The following is a 9221-nucleotide window of genomic DNA, read 5'->3' as shown; positions in this document are numbered from 1 at the left end:
AATATTTTCTGAAAATTTCAAGTCAATCGGAGTAAAACTCTCGGAGGCAGAGCAGTTTTAGTTATGCATTCCGCCCGCGCTCTTGTTTTGAGAATTATTATCTACTGTTTGAACGAAAGATTTGCACTTCCTTTAATCAGAGCCATATTTACAATACAAAATGTGTTCAAAACTAGCGTAAAATTGATACTGTTTGTACAAAAACTTTTGCCAAAAATCCAAATTTTCTTTTTTCAAAAATCCTTCGTTCATCCATAGGGGTCTAACTAATCCTCTAACAGAGTATATTTGGTTTTTTGATTTCAGATGAACCTACTGGGAGAAATCCTGCCTACCGCAAGGTCTGTTTTTTTGAGGAATGGTTCCAAAAATCAGGTAACGGTCGAATTTTGAAAATTTTTCAACATTTTTTTTTTAATTTTCTTCTAAAGTAACTCTTTCATATACCAAAAGTTGGAACTTCTAAAATATTTTCTACACAATAAATTATTATCAGAAAAAAGTCTTATTTTTTGACCTGAGAGACCCATGTAACCCCCTTAAGGCAATATTTCCAAAACTCATGAAATTATCTTAAAATCCTATATAGCGCATAGTATATAGTACAGGGGAAAGTTTTGGCACCACCAAACATGGGTTAGCACCAAACACTGCGATTTTTAAATAGATATTCGACTTCTGAGGACAAGACTTATAGAAATTTATAGGCATTATAGGAAAAAATTAGAAATAATAGAAATATAAATTAGTGTTCGGTGCCACCCCGTGTGTAGTGGCGCCCCAGTTACCCCTAGACTTTTCTCATATTCATTTAAATAAATCAAACAATAATCTACCGCGTCTCAAACATGCAGGTTCTACCCTAAATACATATCATTCAAAACCGCAATGATATTTTATAGTTTATAACCATCGTTTAATTATGACCGCATCAAAAGGAAAATTTGTACCATTTCTGTAGATGGCATGTGTTTGATCGAATTTAACAAAAATTTAAACCCGAAATTAGTTGATTTTTTAGAAAAGATGCAATTTACAATGGTTAACCAGGCGTCTCCGTCAGTGCCAGGCGTCCCCATCGAAAGCAGAGACTATTATTGCGAAATAAACTAGCGAATAGTAATAAACAGCGAATAGCCTAAATAGATTTACTATTAATGAGATTCTTAACTTGAATCAAGACTGACAAAAGGAAAATGGGTGAAATCTAGATAAGAATTTGAATATTAATTTAGCCGAAGAACTTGATCTAATCTTTTGCTTTGATAAAGGAAATCAAATGTCCTAGGAAGGTTATATACAAAAACATATGCATAGATAAATAGATAGATAGATAGATAAATTTAATCATCCACAATGCTTTCAAAGTACAGTTTCGTTTTAATGAGATCCCGTGTGGTTTTCAGCGTCCACCGCTGTCTTGGGGTTGGTGACCAACCTCCAGAACAAAAAACACACTAGATTATAGCATGAACGTTATGAGTCTAGGTAGCAGGTTACACTCATCACATTCCTTTTGTATCGTCTTATTGTTCTATTACCTTCTATCAAAATGTATCAACTCACCATAGGTATCTCTAATTCTCTAATAGTTTACCTAGTATCAATTTCATAATCAAATAGAAGAGATTCTTATGAATCTCGCCTAGCATTTGGTTGTCATTGAGTGCCACTTTCTTAAGAAAATCCAGAAAAACACCTTAAGCTTCTCAAGCCTTGAGATACTTGAAAAATTCTGAACCTCCTTGTCGCTTGAAAACCTCTAATAGAAGTAAACGTCACAAAAAAGTTTCGAGTTTTCTGTATTTGAAGAACATTTTTTTCTCCGTTAGGACTTTATACGTTTTAAAAAACTTTAAAGAAAATTATAAAAAAAAATACATGGTTATTTTCAGGTTCAGAAACCATGTCTTATTTCACAACGCTGCCAAATATTTGAAGAAAAAGTTTTAAAATTACCTAGAACTTGTTATGTATAATACTGCAATAAAATGAAAATTTTCCTTTTATAATCACATTTTTAAAAGAATATGTGACTAATCCAGGAATTTAATATGCAAGTTTCAAATATGCTTAAGACTCCCTTGCATACTTCTCATCCCTGTATTATTAATATACTCTGAATTATGAAGAATTTTATACAAACTTCCTTTTATTTTAACCCAAGACCTACAAAATATCAGAAATTCAACACAAAGTGGAACTTTGTGGGAGAAATAATCGTACATCCATCCAGTACAACCTTCCATAAAACGAGATGCAAAGGATGGCAAAGGGTTTTCGTTTGAAATGCCATCCCCTGGAGGGATGCTTGTGTGTTTTATTTTAAATTGAAAGGCTCGTAAGTGGATGTACGATTCGGTTCCATTGAGATAGTTATCTTGTTAGTCCCAAATGGGATGCCTTTCCAATAAAAGTGCTGTATTACAAGAAGGAAGAAACATGGAGAACAACAAGTTGAAGATACTTTATGTGACAGAGGGTGGAAAAGTCTCCCGAGTGGACAGTTCTGGGATATTCCTTGAGTTGGTACTAGGGGAAGAAAAAAACCCTTTCATCATATTAGGGATGTTCTTGAGAGTAAATGATAAGAATGGGGGAAATTTTCTATTTCACCTTGTGTAGAAATTCTCGTGAAACGAAATTGTATTTCCTCATTCAATTTCCCATTTTCATCTTCCGCGTATTTTCATCTGCACATACCCCTCATCCTTATTTCTCTTTATCACACAACACCCAAGAAGCTAGCGATAAGCTTGTTTTTGTTTATGGGAGTTGTGATTGTGTCAGTGAACAATCCGGTTCTTGATCTAATTTGAATAAAGTGATAAGCACTTTAATTTGAATACACCTAGATAAATTTATCGTAGCAGAATGATTTGCTAACAAACCATATCGTAATTAGTTAAATTTTATATATATACAAAATTTAAGAAATATGAATTAGTATAGGTAGAATAATATAGCTCAACAATACAATAAGTGTAATCTATAGTTGAAATTGTTGAAATGGTTGAACTCATAGGTTCGTCAATATCGATTATTAAAATCCAAAGATATGGTTTGTTTGATCCGGGAAAGTTCTGAACATTATGGTTTTAATTCCGGCTTGTGGGAGACTAAAATGCTTGGACTAATTGTAGAAATTCGATAACAAAATTTTGAAGAACGATTTCTCGATTTCTGTGCATTTTTGGCACTATGGACACGATATTATTATATAAATTATATAGGGAAAACCGGGGCAAAATTAGCCACGCATGGTATTAGACAGTGGGATGTTATAACCTGTCTTAGAAGGACTATTAAAGAAACCAATACTTATTCGAAGAAAACACAGCCCTTCCTATTCCTTGAAATATTTATCAGCCTGTTACAAACATTTTTCTTATAAATTATACGCAACGAAAAACTTCATTTGCTGACTAATTCTGCCCTGGTCTCCCCTACTGAAATGAATATACCATTTGAAGATGGTCTTTACTGATTGGACATGGTAGGAAGAATCAGTGAAGACCATATTTAGGTGCTAGAATGAAAGAAAAGCTTATAAATAGCAGAAGGCAAAATCACTTGAATCCACGGTATAGCTCTATCAAAACCAATCAAAATCAAAAGCAGTATAATCTGGATCAATATTGGCGGTTAATCGCGAAAATCGATCTTGCGATTAGAAGAGTTCAAAAAAATATAAATATGCAATTAAATGAATTCACGATTTTCTTCAGGTTTTCTTAGTTTAACTATGGAATATATCAATAAGAATTGATTTTTTTTTAACTTTTTCTTAGACAAGAATTACGAGCTGCAGATTTCCAGTGCATAAGGGAAGTGTACCACGGACCGGAATGTTAAGAGACATGCTCCATATTTAGCTGAAAATATGAGCCCTAAAATACTAAAAACAAAAAAAATTGCGAAAAACATTTAAGTTCTGGCTTTCAAATTGGCAGTCCCCCATTAAATGCATTTGAAAACTTCATTTTGGAAGGATATTAAGATTTTTTTAAAGATAATTTCAATCGCTCAGAATAAGAAACGAATAACTCGCACTAGGCAAATTTTACAGGAGAGCGATATGAAGCTGAGATTTTACACGCAAAGTATAGGATTTTTGAGATTCAAAATCTCTATAATAATAATAATGCTGGCACAACATTCCATGAAAGAACAAGGCCTTCCCTCAAGTGGATTTCTAGACATGCATTATTATTTTTTCTTGTATGGGATGAGGTTTTTAGTCGCATGCCGGTGGAATCAAATGCAGTGAAGCTCACTGGAAGCAATTCGAACAACTTTAACGCCAGAAAAATTCCTGGTGACCTAAAGGGGATTCGAACCCGGGACACTTGCATCATAGACCGAGTGCTCTACCACTTGACCCATTGAGTACCATCTCAAAAACCTCTATAACTTTGAAAATAATTATCTTTCTAGTATTTATCTAGTAGAGGACAAACTTTAAAAGAAGTATCCAAAAAGCGAATAAAACAATTTTTGTAAAAAATCGAATTGTTCGACTAATATTCTGAGTCATCGATTTTTAAAGATGGACGTAGAGCTTTCGTCGCGGATCGGTCAGGCTTTTGCAGTAATGTGGAAGCTTGGCAGAAGCCTAGTGAGGAAGGCCGAACTGAGACGTTCAGCTAAACTATCGGTCTTCAAAACTTATGTTCATTCGGTTCATTCCTATTCACACCTATAGTCATGAGACTTGGGTAATGACTGAAAGTATAAGATCGCGAGTACAAGCTGCCGAGATGAGGTACCTCCGGGCTGTTAAGAAAATTACTCGTCGAGATAGAATGAAGAACGTAGCCATGCATGAGGAACTAAGAGTTGAAGAGTTGCTTCTTTGAGTTGAGAGATCACAACTTCGATGGTATGGTTATTTTCAGTGCATGAAAGAAGAAAGATTCCCCAGAAAAGTTATGCAAGCCATTTTGAGAAGACATATATCTCGGGGCAGACATGGGACAAGATGGCAAAATCAAATTCAGGATCTTGTCTTGGAGCGCCTGTATTCGAGCATCGGTGTTCACTGGTAAAAAAAACAGTATCATATTGATCCAAATTTGATCATTTTGCAAAGGATGGATCAAAAATCAAACTTTGAAAGCACATTTTTCATAATAAAATATGTTTTATCATAAACTTATGACTCACAACATATTTCTCTCATCAGAGTGAACACCAAAGATGACTTTTCATTGTTTTTATTCATTTATTATTTAGTGAAAAAAGTGATACTTTTCAAATGATCTTTGGTGATCCATTTATATTTACCAGTGTTCATCAGGGATAGATTCTTTTTCACATATCAAAAGAATTTGGAATTTTCTCCAGAGCTTTTGATCTTTAGTATAAGTCCTTGGCATGGTCGAAAGTTCTGAGATAAATTCGAATTTTTCAAATTTGAGAAAAAGAAGATATCCTTGGCAAGTTGCAACCAGAATCTTACAGATTGCCAACCTGAACAATTGCTTTATAGTCTTTCTTAATAAAGAAGTAGAAACGTAGAATAAATACTACATACAAAAGCACTTCAAGCTAACTTCAAAATCTCAAAAAAAAATTGTGAGTTACTACAGAAGAACGGATGAGGAATACTTATGTAGTAAGAAGGTTATCTGTTATCTTTTATTACTGTATACTTGTCAATTTCTCCAGAAAAAAGGAGAGTGTAATAACATCAGATTTTGAACTAAATTTAACGAAAATGAACTAAATTGAAAAAGGAAAGTGCAATTATTTAAAGAATTATATAAGGTCTAGAGATAGATAAAATACAAAATTATAAAAATTAACTCTCTCTGTGAATATGAGCTCCGATCGGACATAATTGATTGAAATTCAGCATTACAATAGCTGTGTTTATGAAAGGATCCCAGCGAAGATATATGAGAATGGAATAAATAAGATAAAAAACATATACAATTGGGTGTTTGGCACTCTTTCTACCGATTTCAATCAATTTTCAGTATGTACTTGATGATATTTCTTACGGTTTTTTTTTCATCCAGCCTTTCCTGGCATCTCGAAACAGAACCGATTCTTTGTGTGGGCCTTTCCCAAAAGGCCTGTGTAATCATGAGTGTGGAATGATGGTGGATTCCAGAAGAAGAATGGGGAACCTGCCAAATAAATTATTGATGAATTTGAATTTTTACACCCTCTTTCGCAGCTTTTTTTTGAGGGGTGGGAGGTAGGCTTTTTTCGTTCGCAGGGTATTTGCACACAGCATGGAGGATTCCAGTTCGAAAAGGGGAACCCGAAGAGCAACAATTGAAGCGTTGATTTATGATTGCTTTTATCGTAAAATTTTTCCCCAGTAGTCTCATCACGTTTCATGCTGAATTCGAACAAACACCATCCCCCCCATGGAAGCCAGGGGAGCTGCCCAGTTGCCACCCCCTGCAATGCGCCGCTTTTTTTCCCTGTCACCCTCTTCAGGCTTCGCCAATTTTAAAAGTCCTTCATGGCTGCCGTTGTGGGAAAATAATGAAAAACGAGAGAAATTTCTGATAACCACATTTTTGTCTCAAATCCCCCAACCGCACATAGTACCAACATCAAAATAATATGACACTCAAGGGAGTACCATGGAAATTAATTTCATATGCGAAAGACATAGCGAATGCGAATGATTTCCGGAAGGGAGCAAGTTTTGTTCTTTTTTTTTCTGGGGTGGTTTGAGGATGACATATTTTTTGAACAATATTTACCCCAAGAAATGAGCATTTTTTTCCCAATGCCACACACAACTTTTCTATAAAATTTCAGAAGAAAAAGTTTCTTACCCTGATGAAAGGAGCCTTTATTGCTTCATGTCAGGAAGTTATGGGGAGAAAAGAGATCGCAATTTGTGTTTGTCAACGTCAATCTTAATTTCAACGGATCACGGATATGCTGAAAAATGTGTGAATCTTTAATGTGAATTTACACAGAAGATTTGTTGACCCTACGAATGTCTTAGTAGTTTGACACATTATTTATTTGACATCTGTCAAAAAAGAAGTTACCAGATAATTTTAAATGTCACACAAGTTGTATGAATATCACAATTCAATTTGCATGTCTTTTGAACTTAAGTTTCTCAGGGATTTCTGACTGTCTAGTAACCTTTTCCTTTATCTTTAAGATCAATTCAATTGAATAAGAATATTTGGCTAAAATAGAAGTGGTGTGAGGTAAATAATTCGAGGTAAGGACCGGTAAGGTAGAGGTATTCAAAAACTCAATAAATAAATGAGCACTGAAAATTAAATTTCATAAGTAAAATATAATATTAAATTTTGCTTAGTAAAAACCATACATAACATCTTTCTAAAAAAAAAAGGATGGCGAAGCGTGCCAGCTTTATTGAATGCTCCATCTCGCAGCTTAGATGTTACATCTTAAGAGCACTTTCGTATAAGTTATCGTTTAATAGTTCACAACCAATTTGAACCGACTTATAAGTCACTCAAAGAAATGTTCAAAATCACTCCAAAAATTTCAGAATTAAATTCCGTAAAAAATACTTAACTGTTCATAATCGCTTCATCACTGGTTCACAATCGACTGGAATAATTTCAGAGTTCAGACACTGATCATAAATTCCAAGATCTTTCCAGTGAGCTCAAGCATGACTCCACTCGATTAAGAATTATACTTTCTAGAGCCTTTTTACGGTTGCAAGAGTTTCATCAATGCTTAAGCTTAAGTTAAAGTTTCAAATCAACTCAAAGGTTTCAGTGATATTTCACACTAATCTTGACAGTTTCCAGAAGTATTACGGGCCTTCTAGATTTCAACGATGAAGTATCAGACCGAGAATCAGAGAAAGAATTACGGAAAGAGTACTTCCAATATATTACAGGAATAGAGCATACAGCACTTTGAAATAACGTAAAAGGCTGTAGTTTCGCGAAATCCGTAATAGATGGATTAGATTTAAATAGATCTCAACTCTTGTTAAATCTTAACAGGGGGAACTTGAGGATTATTATAGGAATTTACACAGGACACTGGCTAAATTTACATCTTGCAAAGTTGGGTGTAGACGTTACCTCAGCTTGCAGGGGTTGTGGAGAGCGTCTGGAAACAGTAGAACACATTTTATGTTATTGTTCCAAATTCTCAAGCCAGAGAATTTAGATCTTTAAGAAAGAAGTGCTGACACTGGGGGATATCAAAAGAGCGGCATCTCAGGATATTCTGCAGTTCAGCCACGTTTTAAAAGAATTGGAGTAAGGTTTGTTGGGTAGACATAAGGTGCTCAAATAGAACCTATTTGTCTGCAGCCCACAGATCGTACCATGCTCCCTATACAATCTATCTATCTATCTTCTAGAGCCTTTTTAACTTTAACATTTAAAAGCCGTTATTATAAGAATTTAATAACTCAGGACAACTCAGGTCATATGACATTGTCATACTGTTACAGAATTCCCCTACTGGTCCGCGAATCAACTTTATGTTGGAATTCTCGTAAACCTTCGGAAGGTTCGAAACCTCTATATCCAATATCTCTAATCGTTTGACTTCTATGTGTTGTAACAGCCTGACAGACAAATGTAGTGCGTCGCATGCACTGGCAGTGCAACAAAAGTGTGCTCGAAAACAAATTTGTCAGCGTCATTTGGAATGTTTTAAGAAAAACAAAATTGATTTTTTGCTGGTTATTATGGACAAATCATAGATCTATCATCATGATTCTAAGTTGCAACAAGAACAATTGCAATGGACTGAGGAAGAATTATCGGCTCCAAAGCAAGTAGAACATGAAAAATCTGCAAAAAAAGATTTTGGCATCAGGTTTTTGGGATACTACTTAATTTTGGTCATGGCTACACTTCCCATCAACCAGGCAATCGCCAGAGAAATAGACAGTAACCAGTAACCATGTAGTGACTGGTTATTTTCAAGAATATGACCTATGGATTGAAAAAGAATAAAATCATTTTTCACCAAGAGTTAACCAAATGTATTAACCATGTCGAAATTCAAAGATTTGAAATATGAATTGTTTGTTCCTCCACCATATTCTCTAGATTTGGTTCCCAATGACTACTATTGGTTCCGAAACCTCAAGCAGTTCCTCTGTGGAAAGGAGTTTTCGTCAAATAAATTAGCAATTGCAACTGTAGAAGGATATTTTGTAGAAATTCCAGAAACACATTTCCGCCATAGAATAGAATTGCTAGAGAGTCACTGGGCCAAGTGCATTGAAGTTAAGG

Source organism: Phlebotomus papatasi, chromosome 3, assembly GCF_024763615.1.
Source record: "Phlebotomus papatasi isolate M1 chromosome 3, Ppap_2.1, whole genome shotgun sequence".
Taxonomy (NCBI): Eukaryota; Metazoa; Arthropoda; class Insecta; order Diptera; family Psychodidae; genus Phlebotomus; species Phlebotomus papatasi.
Note: the sequence above shows the minus strand (reverse complement) of the source record.